The sequence below is a fragment of the Odocoileus virginianus genome, chromosome 6 (genome assembly GCF_023699985.2).
Source record: "Odocoileus virginianus isolate 20LAN1187 ecotype Illinois chromosome 6, Ovbor_1.2, whole genome shotgun sequence".
NCBI classification, from domain to species: domain Eukaryota; kingdom Metazoa; phylum Chordata; class Mammalia; order Artiodactyla; family Cervidae; genus Odocoileus; species Odocoileus virginianus.
In genome coordinates this window covers 23,952,959-23,972,147 of record NC_069679.1, presented here as the reverse complement: position 1 = coordinate 23,972,147, position 19,189 = coordinate 23,952,959, and the positions used below count along the sequence as shown (strand labels likewise).

The window sequence follows — 19,189 nt, the reverse complement described above, 5'->3', positions numbered from 1 at the left end:
TGGGACTTCAGCTAAGGCAGGATATCTCTAGGTGCTCTGTGTTAAGATAGCCACGAAGATCAGTGAATATCAGAAATTCTCATCATGGTTGATAGTGTCAGTCCCTGGGCCCTCAACGCTTTGATTCAGAGAGCAGTCATAGCCCCAAACTCTGTAGAATTTGCTATAACATTTGCTATATTTGCTATAGGGCTTACTCTGCATAGATGTGATCTGAGCTTGATCTCAAATAACACAGGATCGGTGAGACCTGACAAGGGAAAAGTTGAAAGACCGTGTCCAGACTCTGGGATAAGACACAGAAGAGCACCAGGGGCAAAGCTGCGGGAGGCCAGGTCCCAGAGGAAGAGGTCCCTCCGAGAAGACAGACTCCACGTCAGACCAGCACACAGGTGGCTGGTCCCTGGGAAGAGGGGAGCCGGCAGCCCTGTGTTCACACAAAGCTATATATAACAAAGACAGAGGGCCAGTGTTTCTGTTAAATATGTTCTAGTTTCTCAGAAGCCTTCCTGAGCTAAGACTCTGGTGTCCTCCATAAACCTGTCCTGTAGAGACTGTCAGCACCACAAAACCAAGTGAGTCAGCTGAGCTGCCAACTTCCTGGAAGCCACCACCAAGCCCGAGGCTGGGCTCACATTGGCCTGAAGTGACTTTTCCGGGTATCTTGAACCAGCTAATCCAGAACTTTCTTGCAAAGATGAGGTAGCACTGCAGCTACCACCACTGGTCCCCTTCTCTCACTTGGAGCTAGTTTTATTTTATAGCACAGACAGCAGAGACTAAGAGCAGAAATGAGACCTCCTCAGAGCTCACTCGAGGTTACCTCGCTTTACCACCAAGGCCAGCGGGAGCGCTGCTCCACCCACCTCACAAAAGACTGCAACAAAAATAGGCCAAGATGATGCTGACTCGGCAAATGTAAATGCAAAACGTAAGCATGCCACTGCACCTCAGTGGTTCTCCCCTTTGGGCCTGATGCTTCTGTTTCATAAGTCTTGTCACTTCATCCACTTGCCAGCCTTTAACAGGTGCCCTGAAGAGGCCAAATTCCCTGCATGTGCTCCTGCTTTTCTGGAATCTTTCCCTCTTTTGTTTCTCTAGCTCACATCTTCTAAGATCCGAGTCTAACTTTCAACCTCCTATCAAGACATACTAGACGACTCTGAACCCCAGAAAGCCTAACTGTTTACTTCAACAGTGCTTCTGAGATCCAGGGCAAAGCAAAATTCTCAGAGGAGTTCTTTAAGTATTTATTATCCCCCTCCTCAGATTGTTTGGACTTGAAATTTTGGAAGTGAGGATGGGAAATTCTGTCTTTTTGGTTTGGATTTGGATTTGCCTGTTTCTTGGTGTACCTGTAGACCTTCATTTAAGAATTTCTGGTCTCTAAAGAATTGTGTTGTATTTGATAAATACTGTCATAAGGGTTTTTATTGTTTGGAATTTGCCACTTTAGTTTTTCATACCAACCCATCAACTCTTTTGGCCAGAAACAGGGCTTCTCTCTCCCTCCTTTTCTCTCTCTCTCACTCACACATACACACACACGTGTACGTGTACACACACACACATACACACACAAAGTCCAGTGAAGTATTGAGTACACAGTGAGGATATAATAAATCACTGATACTATATTGACATACTTGATGAGGAAAGAAGGAGATGAAGTGGAGGGAAGGTGAGTAACTTATATTGTCATCCTTTTATTGTGATTCTATGAAGAACAAATCCTATACATGCCCCAGACCATATTGTAAAGAGCTGATCTTAAAAGGGGAGGGTTGTGGCCAAATCCTTGACACTGACGTGATGAAGATGGAAATTAATAGGAACTCTCTTCAGTACTTGTGGGAACGCAAAATGGCACAACCACTTAGAGAGATAGTTTATAAGTTTCCAACAAAATTAAACATACTCTTAGCACATGATCCAGCAGTGGTACTCCTTGGTTTTTACTCAAGTAAGTTGAAATTTTATGGACACAAAAACCTAAACATGGATATTAATATCAGCTTTATTCATAATTTCATATGAGCTAAAGAGCCTCTTAATGAAAGTGAAAGAGGAGAGTGAAAAAGTTGGCTGAAAACTCAACATTCAGAAAACGGAGATCATGGCATCTGGTCCCATCACTTCATGGCAAATAGATAGGGAAACAGTGGAAACAGTGACAGACTTTATTTTGGGGGGACTCCAAAATCATTGTAAATGGTGACTGCAGCCATGAAATTAAAAGATGCTTGCTCCTTGGAAGAAAAGTTATGACCAACCTAGATAGCATATTCAAAAGCAGAGACATTACTTTGCCAGCAAAGGTCCGTCTAGTCAAGGCTATGGTTTTTCCAGTAGTCATGTATAGATGTGAGAGTTGGGCTATAAAGAAAGCTGAGCACTGAAGAATTGATACTTTGAACTGTGGTGTTGGAGAAGACTCTTGAGAGTTCCTTGGACTGCAAGGACATCCAACCAGTCCATCCTAAAGGAGATCAGTCCTGAATATTCATTGGAAGGATTGACGCTGAAGCTGAAACTCCAATACCTTGGCTACCTGATGCGAAGAACTGATTCATTGGAAAAGACCCGGATGCTGGGAAAGATGGAAGGTGGGAGGAGAAGGAGACGACAGAGGATGAGATGGTTGGATGGCATCACCAACTTTATGGACATGAGTTTGAGTAAACTCCGGGAGTTGATTGGACAAGGAGGCCTGACATGCTGCAGTCCATGGGGTCACAAAGAGTTGGACATGACTGAGTGACTGAACTGAACTGAATTATTCATAATTACCAAATCTTGGAAGCAACCAAGACGTCCTTCAGTAGGTGGATGAATAAATAAACCATGTTACATCTTGACAGTGGAATGTTACTCAGTGCTAAAGAAGGAATAAACTATTAAGCCATGAAAAGACATGGAGGAAGCTCAAACACATATCACCAAGAGAAAGAAACCAGTCTGAAAAGGCTTTACTCTGTATGATTCCAACTTTCTGACATTCTGGAGAAGACAAAACTATGGAGACAGTAAAAAGATCAGGGGTTGTAGGGAAGAGGGGATGAATAGATGGAGCACAGACGATTTTTAGACCAGTGAAAGTACTCTGTATGACACTATAATGGAATAGATATATGTCATTATTAATTTGTTCAAACCCACAGAATATAAAACACCAAGAGTGACCCCTAATGTAAACTATGGACTTTGGGTGGTGATGATGTGTTAACATGGGTTCATCAGTTAAAACAAATGTGCCACTTTGGAGGAGGTTGGTAATGGGAAAGGTTATGCATGTGTGGGGGTAGAAATATATGGGAAATCTCTGTGCTGTAGGATCAGTTTTGCTGTAAAAATTAAGTTTGTTTTTGAAAAATGAGAGAGAAGGTTATTGCTGTGTTACTTGACAACTCATGCATTTCTATTGTCTCACTCTAGTAAAAGGAGGGTTATGATAAGTAAATAAGAGATGATGGAATCTTAGAAAATGAAATTAAGTCAAGCCTTAGGAGAACTGAAAATCCATCAGAAATAGTAATAATAATGATAATACCTATTCTTTTGAGTGCATATCCTGTGCCAGGCACTGTGCTGAGCAATTTGCCTGATGCAATACCATCACTCCTATAAGATGAGGAAATTGAATCCTAGAGAAGCTAGGCAATTTGTCCATGTTCACAGATAACAGAGTCCAGAGTAGAACCCTGGCCTGTGAGACCCTAGAGTTGGAGTGTTTAAGCAGTCTTGCCATTTCTTAGCTTCACGTAGCTCTTTCCCTCTTTGCCTTGCTCAGTGGAAGAGCTCCTTCTACTTTCTCATCTACTGGCTGCCTGATCCCTATAGCTTTGGTGGATACTTCTATCTCTATGACTCCCAATCCAAATTCTTGAGTGTCTATGACTTGCCAATGAGTTGGCTGTGTTTGCATCAGGTATCTATCCAGGAATCAACTGACCATAGCCAGGAGAGTCACCCCAAAACTATGGGTAGCATAGGTCAATTGCCAGAAAGGTCCATCATTTTGGGACATCACTTATTATCCTTGGAAACAGAGCCCTGGAGAGGGCATCAGAAACTTGCTACTTTCCTCATGTCTAGAATCAGGCTAATAAAGGCACACCCCATGGTGCTATGCTGAGATTTAAAGGACTTAAACTATGGGAAGTGCATAGGACAGTGCCTGATACAAAGTAATTGCCATGAATGGTATTGTTATTCAAGTTGTGCTACAACCATATTTGCTCTGGTTTTCTGGTATGGTATGCCCTTCACTCCCAACTTTGTTTACCTGACCCACCTCTTTCAAGAACACATGCTACAAAAATTGCCAAACTCAAATGTCTCTGGAAACACATCCTTTTTTCCAGTGCAGGTTTGATGATACCCTTAGACAGCAGGGCTGCCCAGGTCACACTAGTGGTAAAGAACCTGCCTGCCAATGCAGGAGACATGAGATGCAGGTTCAATCCCTGCATCAGGAAGGTCCCCTGAAGAAGTAAATGGCAACCCAATTCCGTACTCTTGCCTGGAAAATCCCATGGACAGAGGAGCCTAGAGGGCTATGGTCCATAGGGTTGCAAAGAGTCAGACAGGACTGAAGTGACTTAGTACTAGTGTCTTAGACAACAGAGGTGGATGATTTCCAGTCTGAAAACATCTAGGACCATACTCAAGTGAACCAAACCAATGCTATATTTGGGAAAGTAGTTAAAAACCAGATCTTGAAGGAAGAAAGTGGAATTCTCAGAAGTGATAGGCAGATATGCCTGATATCAAATTCTGCTCCTGAAGGCACAGGTTTTGCTCCACTGGTCCATTTAACAAGGAAATCTTTCATTAATGACCATAAACAACAGGTGGAAAAAACCAGCAAACTTGTCCAGACAGGCAGAGTGAGTTATGCATTTGCATGATACCCCTAATTGATGACACCACACCCAGCTAGGGAATTTAAGCATTTCCAGAGGACTGCATAGCTCTTTTAGGTTCAGTGCAAACAGTGCTTTATGCAAAAAAGGTATTCTGACTTCTGTTGATAATACAGAGTAGATTAAGAACAGAAACAGGCAGTGTTGCCCTGAGGCATCATCAAGACAAACAAGATAAGTGATTTCTTAGCCCAGGCATCACAACTGCCACCAATTTATATTTGTGTTATTTCAGATTTTTCATTTGATTCCCAATCCCAACCATTGCCCTACAAAAAAAAAGTAAAGCCTCTACTCTCCAATTTTACAGATGATAAAATTGAAACCTAGCAAATTAGTACTCTTGCCCCTGTTGGTAAGAACTAGAAGGACTAGAAGCCACATCTCCTGACTCATGTGTCAATTCACTGCCCCATGATGTCTCCCTGTGGTGTGCTCTTGGTGAAAATTATTAATATAGAAGTAACCTTCCAAATAGTGAAATCCACCAGTGGAGAAATAACGGGTCTGTCTTAAAACATGTTCCTTATATCACTTTTGTGTCATGAAACTCCAAGAGTAAGTTTGGGAATTAGGTACATCATCTTGATTTATATAATACCCATCACTTCATTAAAGGCCCTGAGCAATCTTGCCACAAAGAAATCTATATAGTTCATACTAACCCTGTACTCCTCAAAATTTGACCATATTCTGGGGTATATTATTTATTAATATCTCATAGTGGAATATTCTTTGGAAAATGCTTTAGACCATGTTAAAAAACAATCATTCAGTGACATAAGTAAGTCAGCAAAGGAAGTTATGCTTCATTCTATTTTGCTTGAATCCTCTCTTAGTGTCAATCACTCAGTTATATCTGACTCTTTGCGACCCCATAGACTGTAGCCTGCCAGGCTCCTCTGTCCACAGGATTTCCCAGGCAAGAGTACTGGAGTGGGTAGCCATTCCCTTCTCCAGGGAATCTTCCTGAGCCGGGGATCAAACCCAGGTCTCCTGCATTGCAGGCTGTTTCTTCACCATCTAAGCCAGTTGGGAAGCCCAAACTAATTTCTAGAAGTAATACTAATTCTCAGAAAGATTTCTGGACAGGCAGCATGCTATTAGGAAGCCTATAAAGGGGGTAGGTAAAACTTGAAAGATTTGAAGCAGGCATTAAGAGGGCAGATTAATACAGAAATAGAGTTTCTATCTCCAACTTCTGGTGGAAAGTCCAGGTAGCCTTCTGTCTTCAGTTTTCCCCTCCACCTACATATTTTTCATTTATCTAGGTTGATGTCAGTGGTGTGAGCAATGAGATGATTCTCCTTCCTTCCTTCATCTTGTGCCTCCCACCCCACACCCCACCCCAAAGAGAACTTTCTCTAATCCCCTGGGAGAATTGGCCTTCAGGAGATCGGCATCTACATAAGATGGAATTGGCCACCCGGTGATTGCCAGAAACAATGATGGTGGCATTAAGGAAAAGGGGACTGTTAATTCACCAACCAACTGAAATCCACAGCACACCCAGAGAGGCCTTCTTGATCACACTATTTTGTCACAAGTAGTGTGACAAGTAGCGTGACAGTTATCAGTGGCAGGAGCTCCCCAGTTATCAACCCAAACGACTTCCCTCAGGAGAATTAATTTTGACATCCCTTGGCCCTACCCCTTTTACATCCAGATCAAACTCATGGATCCAATTTACTGCACACATTTCCCACTTGGGGAAACACTTGAGCTTCCTTGCCTGTGGCCATTCCCAGAAGCAGTCATATTTTAAGATGGTTTTTCTCATCTGTTCTCACCCTGGGTGGAGGGAGGGTGTTGGAGACTTGCTGCTTTCTGTAATGTGTTTTCCTTCTCACAAGATCCAGAATGGCCCAGGCCTCCCAGAATTTTTCTCCCCATCAGGTTCTCATCTCTAAAGGTTTCTTCTGTACTTTGGGAGCGGTTCTCCCAGAAAACAGTCTCAATGTTTAAGACATTGAGGGCAGGGGGCAGCCCCTTCTCCCACCTGCAAGCTTCAGACATCACTTCCTCAGTGGTCCAGACTGTCCTCCACAAACCACGAATGTGTTTCTTCTAGGAGGGCTTCTCAGGAGTGAGATTGCTCCTGAGTGCCCGCTGAGAGATGGAAAGGGGATTCCCTCTTTCCCACCCCCTCTACCTTTCCCACCTCCACTCTCTCCAGGAATCCTGAAGCAGATGTTTCCCAGCTCCACAAGGTTCCTTTTGGGGAAACTGGCTGCCTGATAACTCCCCACTCCATCATTCGGTTGGCACTTTGCAGTTAACCCTGAGCATTTCTGAGTCACCTTACTGGGAAGTCCAGTCGGCTACCATCTCTTTTACTTCTCTTTTTTGCTCAGAGGAAGAGCAAAATTAACTTGCTAGATATTACAGAGTGAAGGATGCTTTCTTGAGGATTTAACCACTCAGAGCAGAGAAAAGCAACTCTCCTCAAATGATTACCATTCTTCACTGCTTGTGATGTCCTTTGTACCATTTATATCATCTACCTAGGTTAAAAATATTCATAGTAGTCCTCTTAAAGAGTAAGAAAACACCTTTAACTAATAAATAGTTACTTAATAACAAAACCAAACATATACATGAAATGCACATACATACTTTATACATACTAATGTTCATATTTCATAAATATAATATAAACTCACATAACAATGCTATGAGATAGGTACTCTTATTATGTCCATTTTGCAGTCTAGAAAACTGAGGAAAAGAAAGGTAAATTCCCTATTCAGCTAATGTAGTGAGTGGCAGAGCTAGTGTTACTTTTTTTGTCCCAGACTCTTTGTTTTGGTGTCCCCCTCACTAAGAGGAAAGAAAGAGCTTGGAGTTAAGAAGTTACACATCACCTGAAAATGGAATATAAACCTGGGTGAATGCTACCCTACCTCTTCCCCCTGCATTCATTCTCAGTAGGGCGAGATGGGCTGCTGGGTCTGTTGTGCTCAGGACCAGTGGGGACTGAATCCAAGAGGGTCCATTGGATGGAAAATTAATAAGAGAAGACATCAAAGGTAGGGGTATTCTTGCTAAACTGGTCTAACAAGATTCTTACCTGGGCAGGCAAGCCAGTCACTTAGACATCAAAGATGGGGGATCAGGCACACCAGATAGCAAGGGTGTCAGGGGTTCTTGCTCAACTGACTCATCAAGATTCTTGCTAAAATCCCACCAGATAGGCCCGACACAGGTCAAGGTCAACACTTCCTAGAGAAAGGGGCTTGGAGAGAGAGGCACCTGGCCAACGTTTGGTCAAAGAGAGTCTTGGTCAACACACACACACACACACACACACACACACACAGCAGGTTTGCCTCCCTGCATTCCCTCTAGTATTACTTCTTTTCTAAGAAATTTGGGTAAGTTTAGTAGTCTTGCCTGGAAATTCCCATGGACGGAGCAGCCTGCTAGGCTGCAGTCCATGGGGTCGCTAGGAGTCCGACACGACTGAGCGACTTCACTTTCACTTTTCACTTTCACGCATTGGAGAAGGAAATGGCAACCCACTCCAGTGTTCTTGCCTGGAGAGTCCCCGGGACGGCAGAGCTTGGTGGGCTGCCGCCTAGGGTGTCGCACAGAGTCGGACACAACTGAAGCGGCTTGGCGGCAGCAGCAGTGATCAGAAGACTTGAGTTCTAATCAAGACTCGAGTTGCCCCTTCTTCTCCCTTTTCATCCTTGACCTCTTTCTCGTGGGCTCCCTGAGAAGGTGCTGGTTGGTCGGGGAAAGCATGACAGAACCATCTCCTGGGGCCCAGTCACTAGCATGAGGTCTCAGTGGCTGGGACAGGTGGACAAGAAGCAGGAAATGCAGAGCAAGTACCAGTTTCAAGGAGAACTTAAATGGCACCCCACTCCAGTATTCTTGCCTGGGAAATCCCGTGGACGGAGAAGCCTGGTCTGAGCGACTTCACTTTCACTTCAATGTTCATTTTAACATGTTTTCAACTGCATAACAATGTGGCAGAGAGGAAATCAGTGCCACCAAGGACTTCCTGCCGTGATTTCAAAGGATGTTCAGCATCCCTATAGATCTAAGCATACAGCAGGGTCAAGAAAAATGGAAAAATTCTGAATGTGCAAGATTATTGAGTATTCTCTCAGTGAAATGCAAGATGCTGTCTTGAAGACCCTCCTAGGGTTGTCTGATTCATTAGAGGCCTGTTGTTTCTTAGTCTTCAAAGATTTTGCAACTCTGCAGAGACAGGCTTTAACTCATGGAAAGCTGAGAGTGATGCAAATGATTCCTGTCCATGAAAAATCAAATGAATTTTGTCCTGTGTGTGTCAGGCCGGGGAGGGGGGGTGGTGGGCAATGATTTTCACCCTGTGGAAGAGGCTGTTTCTGTATCTAGTAGCAAATTTAAATCAGCATTTCTGATTACCTATATGCATAACTGGACTTTGGCTTTGCCTTTGAACTAGTTATAATATCTTATTTGTTGTTGTTATTATTGTTTAGTCACCAAGTCATGTCCAACTCTTTTGTGACCCCCATGGACTATAGCCCACCAAGCTCCACTGTCCATGGGATTTCCCAGGCAAGAATACTGGAGAAGTTTACCATTTTCTTCTCCAGGGGATCTTCCCGACTCAAGGATCAAACCCACATCTACTGCTTGACAGGCAGGTTCTTTACCACTGAGCTACCAGGGAAGTCCAATATCTTACTAGTTCTCGCAATATTCACGAATAAAGTGTTTGATGTGTATTCAGTTTGTGTAAGAGTCTTAGTTTTACCTTTTTAAAAAATTATTCTCTGAAAATAGATAGCTAATAATAAAAATCCTTTCTTACTTTTCTGTTCTAGGGTATGATATTTAGATTAGACCAGATGCCAGATCATGCTGACTCTCAAAAAGAGCTAGCTTTAAAAGTAAATGAAGTCTTAAAAGAGTCCTTGCAAGGGGACTAGGGATTTATTTATTTTCTTATTTATTTTACTGAAGTACAGTTGGTTAATAATGTTGTGTTAATCTCTGCTGTATAGCAAAGTGACTCAGTTATACATAGATTGTTGTTGCTGTTCAATCACTCAGTTGTGTCTGATTCTTTGCAACCCCAGGGACTGCACCACACCAGGCTTCCCTGTCCTTAATTATCTTTTTTTCCCCTGTCCTTAACTGTCTTCCAGAGTTTACTCAGACTCATGTCCATTGAGTCAATGTTGCCACATTCCTGTTTATATTCTTTTCCATTATGGTTTATCTCAGAATATTGAATATGGTTCCCTGTGCTGTACAGTAGGACCTTATTGCTTATCCATTCTAAATGTAATAGTTTGCATCTATTAACCCCAGACTCCCAGTTCATCCCTCCCTAACCCTCCCTATCCCTGGGACTAGGACTTACACAGCACCTTTAATTCATTGGCAGAGACTTCCTGTGACAACATGGATAAACCTAGAGGACATTATACTAAGTGAAATAAGTCAGTCTCAGCAGGACAAATGCAGCATGGTTACCTTATATGAAGTATCTAAAATCGTCATAGAAATGGGAATGAAATGGTTGCCAGAGGCTAAGGGGAAGGGAAAATAGCGTTACCACACAGTAGGTGTTAAGTTTCAGTTACTAGAGATATGCTGTCCATTGTATCTAAGGTCAGCAATACTGTATTGTACACTTAAAATTTTTGATAAGAGGATATATCTCATGTTAAACGCTCTTACCATAATCAATAAAAGTAACAAACTTTAAAAGGAAAAGAAGTAGGGACTCTTTAGATTCCAACTTCTCTGTTCTTAATTCACGCATGGCAACATAGACCAAAATGTGGCTGTAATGATGAGGGGGTGGCTGCTGACATTACCAAGCAGCTGTTTCATTTCATGCTCTTGATTTTTGGTCTCCTTTATCCTACTTTACATAAAAAAAAAAAAGATTGGAGGCAGTGAACAGTGGCTAGAGTCACAAACTGCTGACTCTCAGCCTTGCTTTTCCCACTGCCTCTGATCGTTTCTACAGACAAAAGCAGACCACAAATATAACCACCAGGGTCACTAATCTGTTGTCACTAAATAAGTGGCTGAAAGGAACCCCAGGGATCAACCAGCCAATCTAAAGTCCACTTGCATCTAAGTCACCTGGAGAACTTATTAGAAATGTAGGTTCATTTTCTCCTAAAGGTTGTGAACCAGTGGTGATTCAAATATACTTCAAAGTTTGTAGGTCATTACATTTCAGCCCAAATGGCAAAAAGAGGGGAGGATGGTGCTTATTCTTCATGGGTCTTAAACATAAGTCAGGACAGATCCAAACTGGACTCCAGGTATCTCGACATGTGGGCCCTCCCCACTGCCCCACTGCCTCTCAGGCACAGTTAAGATGGAGAAATGAAATGAGCTTGATCAGAGTGTTTTGCTCTTCACCATCTGCTTACCATTTTCAAACCATCTGTTCTTCCTCACGAACAGTCTTGGCTATTAAGGCACTAGAGAGTGGTGAATAGAGCTGGATTCTCAACCAGGATTTAAATTCTGAAATAGCTTTGAAACTTCCTAGCTTTGAAACCCTGGGTAAGTTGCTTTGTATCTCGGTGCCTCAGTTTTCTCATCTATAATAGTGGCATCTACTATTATTATTGTGAGAGATATTCTAATTAATATAAGCTGTGACCATTTAACACAGCTTATGTGAATTCAAATTACAATATACAGAGTGTTCATCAATGATTTTGGTAAAGTTGCGGGGTACAAAATTAATACACAGAAATGTGTTGCATTTCTACATACTAACAAGAAAAGATCAGAAAGAGAATCTAGAGAAACAGTCCTACTTACCATCACATCAAAAAGTATAACATAACTAGGAATAAACCTTCATAAGGAGACAAAAGACCTGTACTCCAAAACCTGTAAGACACTAATGAAAGAAATCAAAGATGACAAAAACAGATGGCATGATATGCCATGTCCTTACATTGGAAGAATCAACATTGTCAAAACAATGATACTTCCCAAAGCATTCTATAAATCTGATACAGTCCCCCTCAAATTACCAGTGGCATTTTCCACAGAACTAGAACCAAAAAATCTGAAAATTTGTGTGGAGACACAAAAAAACTCCAAATAACCAAAGCAATCTTGATAAAGAAAAATGAAGCTGGCAGAATAAGTTTCCCTGACTTCAGACTATACTACAAAGTTACAGGCATCAAAACAGTATGGTACTAGCACAAGGACAGACTTACAGATCAGTGGGACAGGACAGAAAGCCCAGAAACAAACCCATGCAACTATGGTCAATTAATCTATGATAAAGAAGGCAAGGCTATACAATGGAGGAAAGACAGTCATTTCAACAAATGATGCTGAACAGCTGCAGGTAAAAAAACTGAAATTAGAACAGTCTTAACACCATACAGAAAAATTAACTCAAAATGGATTGAATACCTAAATGTAAGATCTGATAGTATAAAACTCTGAGGGAAACATAAGCAGAACACTCTGAATAAATCACAGCAATGTCTTTTCCTAGCCATCTCCTACAGTAATGGAAATGAAAACAAAAATAAACAAATGGGACCTAATTAAACTCAAAAGCTTCTGTACAGCAAGAGAAAACATAAGAAAAATGAAAAGACAACCCTCAGAATGGGAGAAAATGTTTGCAAAAGGTGTGACTGACAAGGGATTAGTCTCCACAATTTATAAACAGCTCGTGTGGCTCAGTATCAAGAAAAAAAAAAAGCCCAATCAAAAAGTGGGCAGAACACCTAAATAGATATTTCTCCAGAGAAGACACATAATGACCAAGAGGCACATAACAAGATCCACAACATCACTAATTACTAGAGAAATGCAAATCAAAACTACAATGAGAGATACCCTCACACCAGTCAGAACAGCCATCATCAAAAAAATCTACAAACAATAAATGTTGGAGAGGGTGTGAAGAAAAGGGAACTCTCCTACACTGTTGGTGGGAATGTAAATTAGTACAGCCATTGTGAAAAACAGTATGGAGATTCCTTAGAAAACTAAGAGTAGAGCTACCATATGATCCTGCAATCCCACTCTTGGGTGTATATCCAGAGAAAAGTATGGTTTGGAAGGATACATGCACCCCAATGTGCATTGCAGCACTGCTTACAAATAGCCAACATGTGGAAGCACCCTAAATGTCCATAAACAGAGAAATGGATAAAAAAGGATGTGGTGTGTGTGTGTGTGTGTGTGTGTGTGTGTGTATGTATCCAATGAAGTATTAGTCAACCACTAAAAAGAATGATATAATGACATCTGCAGTCACATAGGTAGACCTGAAGATTACCAAATGAAGTAAGCCAGACATAGAAAGACAAATATCACATATCACTTATATATGCAGAATCTTAAAAAAAAAGGATACTAATGAACTTACTTATAAAACAGACTCACAGACTCAGAGAGTGAGCTTATGATAACCAGTGAGGAAGGATGAGGGAAAGGGATAGATTGGGACTTTGGGATTGACATGTACACACTGGTATATTTAAAATAGGCAATCAACAAGGACCTACTATATAGCACAGGGAACACTGCTCAATATTCTATAATAATCTAAATGGGAACTAATTTGAAAAACTATAGATATATATAGATGTTCACACATATGCATAACTGAATATATTTGCTGACACTAACAGAACATTGTTAACCAGCTATGCTGCAGTGTAAAATAAATATTTTGAAAATTATAATTCATATATATATATATAATGACTACCCCCACAGCACAAGCAGAGAAAAGGCCATGTGAGGACCCAAGGAGAAGGTGCCCATCTCCAAGCCAGGAAGAGAATCTCATCGAAACTGCTGCTATGTTGATCTTGGACTTCTGACCTCCAGAACTGTAAGATAACAAATTTCTGTGGTTTAAAAAAAAAACAATATAGTATAGAGTTTAAAACAGAGCTTGATGTGTTACGTGCTCGGTAAGTATTAACTGTCACCCTTATTATTACTGGCTTCTTGCCTATGATTATTTCTTAAGATAGGAGGAGAGCTTAACAACGAATTTGGCAGTCATGGGTATAATACTGAGGCATTTCCCCAGCTACAACCTTAGCCCACTGGCCCCTAACTTCCTCATTTGGCCCTACCAGTCAAGGTCACTGTCTTTGAAGTTCTACCCAAGTGCATGTTCAGTGGGGACTGAGCTTGGTTAGAGCTTGGCAAGAGGCAGACACACAAAGTGGATCCCAGCCAGGCCTCTGACACTGTAGTGTCAATGTAGTACGTCATTGGTAGTTACTTTCCCTTGGTGAGCTTCCAAAAGAATCAAAGGTGTATTTTGATATTCTATCTCCTGACGAAAATCAGAGTGGCATCTATGAAGACATGACACAGATTCCTCAGATAAGAAAAATCTGAGACATCCCCTTCCCATCGCGGTTGGATCTTGTTTTTCTATTACCCCATCCCAAGTTTTCCTACCAGACCTGCAGGTGGAGGACTCTAGAGTGGAGATAAACATCAAGATCAATTCACCACAATTTACAGCGGAAAAGGAGACCTAGACTTCATAAGCCTTTAGAGTATGAATCTCATCTTTTTAAAAGAAGATGACATTAAGAAGTGCTAACTACCAAACCAAAGTCTATCATTTAAGTAAGGAGCAATCATTATTTATGACAAAGCTGAGTGTGTTGAAGTATGCCCTGGAAGCAAGAATCACTTTAGATAATGACTCTTCTTGCTTTTTAGAGAACTCGTGAGACTCGCCATGCACACTGCGTTGAAATGTCATTAAAACCTCCCAAGAATGTCACATTCCCTGCTCCTGGCCACAGAAGTCTTGGACCACCTGCAGGTAAGGCAGACTGGCAAGCATCAGGAATCCCTGAGATGCTGCCTACTCATTAAACAACAGTTATTGGCCCTGTGATGTCCTTGGCCCTGGAGGCCACAGGGGACGTAGGACATTGCTCTGCAGGGCCACTTGCTATCTGCCTGACTTGGAGTAAATAACGCAAATCCCTTTGAACTTCTGTTTCCTTGTCTGGGACATAGCAAGTTAAATAACTTTTTATTAATTAGTTAAATGATTCATTTATTTATTGGCTACACTGGATCTTCACTGCTGTGCATAGGCTTTCTCTAGTTGTGGCAAGCAGAGTTACTCTATAGTTGCAGTGTGTGGCCTTCTCATTGCGGTGGCTCTTGTTGAGGAGCATGGGCTCTATCAGGCTCAGTAGTCATGACACAGGGGCTTAGGCTTAGTTGTTCTACAGCATATGGGGTCTTAGTTCCTGGACCAAAGATCGAACCTGAGTACCCTGCATTGGCACACAAATTCTCAACCACTGGGCCACCAGGGAAGTCCTGGGAGCAAAGCACTTACATATATTAGTGTATTATTATTAGTGTATTATTTTTGGTGGCACAAGTTACCACCAAAAATCCTGACTCAAGCGCTTTATCATCTCACCTATCACCAAGTACACAGGTATGCCATGACCTGGGGCCTGTGTCTGCTGGCTCTGGCCTCCTCCATCTGTGTTGGCTTCCTTTACATAGAAGTACCAGGCAAACGTCCAGGCACCACAGCATCCAGAGCAGGGAGAAGGAATATCTCTTCTTGTGCACGCGTGCTAAGTCACTTCAATTGTGTCCAACTCTGTGCGACTCTATGGGCTGTAGCCCACCAGGCTTCTCGGTCCATGGGATTTCCCAGGCAAGAATACTGGAGTGGGTTGGCATTTCCTTCTCCAGCAGTTCTTTCCAACCCAGGGATCAAACCTGTGTCACAAAATCTCTTTTTCATTACTAAGGAAGTCTTCCCAAACCCCTTACTCCCACCTTCCAGGATTCTCTCATGCCTCACTGACTTGAATGTGATCACATGACCATCTATGACCCAGGCACTGGTGACGGACGTCATGAATGCTTTAAAGTATTCTGCACTTACCTGTGGACTGAGGGCAGACTCACCCTCCCCAAAGATAGGGTGATAGGAGGACAAAAACCTAAATAATAGGTTTATATGGATGAGGAAGAAGCTGTAGCTGGCTGGTGTGGCCACCAGTGGTGCTTACTACATCACCCCACCAAGTTCTTGGGATAAACAGATGAGAGGGATGGAAATGGCCTACTCAGAGCTTGGCACATGGAGATAATAGCAGCTGACATTTCTGAGGACTTAAAATGCGCCAGGCACTTTATTTGAATTCTCTGATTTAATCAGTGCCCTGTGCACTAGGAACCATTATTGTGCCCATTTTACAGATATGGAGACTGGAGCCCAGGTGAGTTAAGTAACTTGATCAAGGCAGACAGAGTCTGCATTTAAACTTGGGCACTCTGACTTAAAGTCTTGCTCTCACGCATCCATTCTCTAAGATTTACTGCACTGAAACAAAAGTCAAATTCATCACCACACCTCTGCCTTAATCTCAAGATATGTGTACACTTTGAGTTCAGTGGGATTCACACGCATGAAAAAATTAGAGAGGAATGTAATATAGCAGCTAGAGACAGTCTCTGAGGTTTAAGAGAGGAAGGATGTAACTGATGCACACAGAGAAAACGGCAGAGGGTGATGCTGCCAGGAAGGCAGCAGAAGACAGGCGTCTATGGAGGTGTGAGTTTGGGAGGCAACGGAGAGCATTCCAGACTGATGCAGCAGCTTGGAGTTTTCAGGAATAAAAGGCTACTCTTACATGACCTAAGCAAAGGACAGTGGAATCCAGAGTGAATCCACTCTGTGGAGGAATGGAGAGGCGGAGCAGGGCTCTGGCCACAATATCTGCTGTAGATTTGGGCTGCACCAAAGGTGGTGCTAGAGTTCAAACTCAAGGTAGCAGCGCACCTATCCTGGCCTCCACAACCCCTTCTCTCCCCAAGAATTACATCCTTGTGCCTGCACTTTGGGTACCCAAGCCTTCTGAATGACTGGAGACCTATACCTCAACCTCACATTCTTATGAAGTGTACCATAGGTTCCTGAGCAGAGAGGACATTAGTATGTTGATGGAGTGCCATCCTCTGAATGGAATTTCCAAGAGGAATCTGACTTGAAGCAGAGGATTTCTCTGTATTTCTTATACCACTTCCTGCAGCACCAATTTTCATGCCAAGAACCTCCTAAGATCATGTTCTGGGCAGGGTGTCTGGTCACATACTCCTGAATTGATGTTTTTGAATCAAATCACTGTGTCTACATCCTATTTAGAGTCTTGTTGCTAATTGTTCAGTCACTAAGCTGTGTCTGACTCTTTGTGACCTATGGACTGCAGCACACCAGGCTTCCCTGTCCTTCACCAACTTCTGGAGTTTGCTTAAATGCATGTCCATTGAGTCAATGATTTCATCCAGCCATCTCATTCTCTCTTGCCCCCTTTTCCTCCTGCCCTTAATCTTTCCCAGCCTCAGGGTCTTTTCCAATGAGTTGGCTCTTCGCATCAGGTGGCCAAAGTATTGGAGCTTCAGCTTCAGCATCAGTCCTTCCAAGGAATATTCAGGGTTGATTTCCCCTAGGACTGACTGGTTTGATCTCCTTGCAGTCCAAGGGACTCTTAAGAGTTTTCTCCAGCATCACAGTTCAAAAGCATCAATTCTTTGGCACTCAGCCTTCTTTATGGTCCAGCTTTCACATCTATACATGACTACAGGAGAAGCCATAGCTTTGATGATCAGTTTCTTATTTATTGCCTTTTACCTTATTTAGTCTTCAAATTACCCCCCTAATTCCTCTACAATCTGATATGTAGGCAACAGGCACCTTTCTAGCTTAATAAAATAGATTCAAGTTGGGACAGAATGGCCTTTGGAGTGAGAGATTGAGTTCAAATTGCAGCAAGGCCACTTACCCCTGGGTGCCTATGGAGCACAGAATGAGCTTCTGAGGCAAAGACCACACATGCACAATAGCACAATAAATACCCTATCCTGACAATGAGCAAAGTATAAGGAAGGAGTCTAGATCATTGGTGTTGGTGTTGTCACACAATCTGTGTTGTAAATGTTAGTTTTTTCTTCCCCTCTGTCCTTTTCCCTTTATAGGGGGTGGGAAGAATGATCAAAGCAGTAAAAGCAAAAGAGCCTATGTGTAGTTTTCAGGACACCTGCTTATACTGCCAAGTTGCTGAATATGCCCTGGGGTGAGATGTCTACCTTCTCTGGTTCCATTTTCTCATCTACAGAAAGAGAGGGTTGGAGATGATATTTCTGAGATGATATTTTTATTATATATTAATCTGCATTCCCCAAGTGCAGAGTCACAGGAATTCCCCTAATTCATCTGTCTCATCTCGGTTCCAGACTCATCTTCCCCAAGGGGGTGTGCCCCAGTTTCTTCCCTTTCAACTTGGCCTGCAGGATCCTTCCTGTCTCATATCAGCTGTGAACTGGCTATTATCAAAGACTAACAAGCACCTGCTGCCCACTTAGGGAGAGGGCATGGCAGGCCCCAGCGATGGTGATCTCAGACCCGTCTAGACATTGACAGCAAGGCACCTGATAGCAAGATGTCAGGGGAAAGGAATGTGAAGTCACCTCACCCTGTGGTTTGCAAACTGTGTACCTCAGGGACCCGGAGGTTCCTCAGTGTCCCTGGCATCTGAGAGGACGGGGAGACAGTAGCAAATGGGCCTTTCAACCCAGAGTAGGTTCACCTCCGATTCATTCATTTCCCAGTTTTCAGCAGATGTTTCTTCTGGAAGAAGAACCTAGTGGCGAAAAAGAAAAGAAATTCTTGAAAGTCATCAATTTCATCTTACCCTTTCATTATATAGATAAGGAACTATAATTCATATTTCAAAAAGCTCAGAATGAGTCCCATCCCCTTCATATCCAGATCTTCCACTTTCAGGGAAGTTATCCTAAGAAAATAATTGTGAGTTTCTGAGTTTCAAGAATGTTCATCCTACTGTGGTTTAAAATAGGGGAAAAAATTGGAATGTAGTTGGTACATTTTCAAACATATAATATTGGGCTATCCCATATATCATGGAAGGAAATTACTTATATGGAAAATGTGCTCGTAATCTATTGATAAGTGGAGCATGCACACACACACGTTTGTTCCGCCTCTGCCTCCATGTCATAGGAAGGCTTTCTGGGAGCCTCTGAATGGGGCCTTGTTTTGCTCGTGATGGTGCACGGTTGATGTGCACGTTCATCCGTCCTTCTCACTTGTACACTGCCACTTGCTGTACATAGGAAGTCTGCTGGGTCCTTGGCTAAAACAGGTAACTCTAGGTTACATCTCCCCCTGATCCTTAAAGCAGCCCTCTGTGTATCCAGAGCTACACAGTCTTTCTTAAATG

General features: G+C 42.4%; 1 long non-coding RNA gene across 1 annotated transcript; it reads left to right on the top strand.

The window, feature by feature from the left end:
* The first annotated feature begins 663 nt into the window (after positions 1 to 663).
* Positions 664 to 14,727, top strand: LOC139035602 (uncharacterized). The gene is made up of 4 exons (XR_011488222.1): positions 664 to 931; positions 13,656 to 13,773; positions 14,361 to 14,531; positions 14,628 to 14,727. It is a non-coding gene; the product is annotated as an uncharacterized lncRNA (long non-coding RNA).
* Positions 14,728 to 19,189: the final 4,462 nt, after the last annotated feature.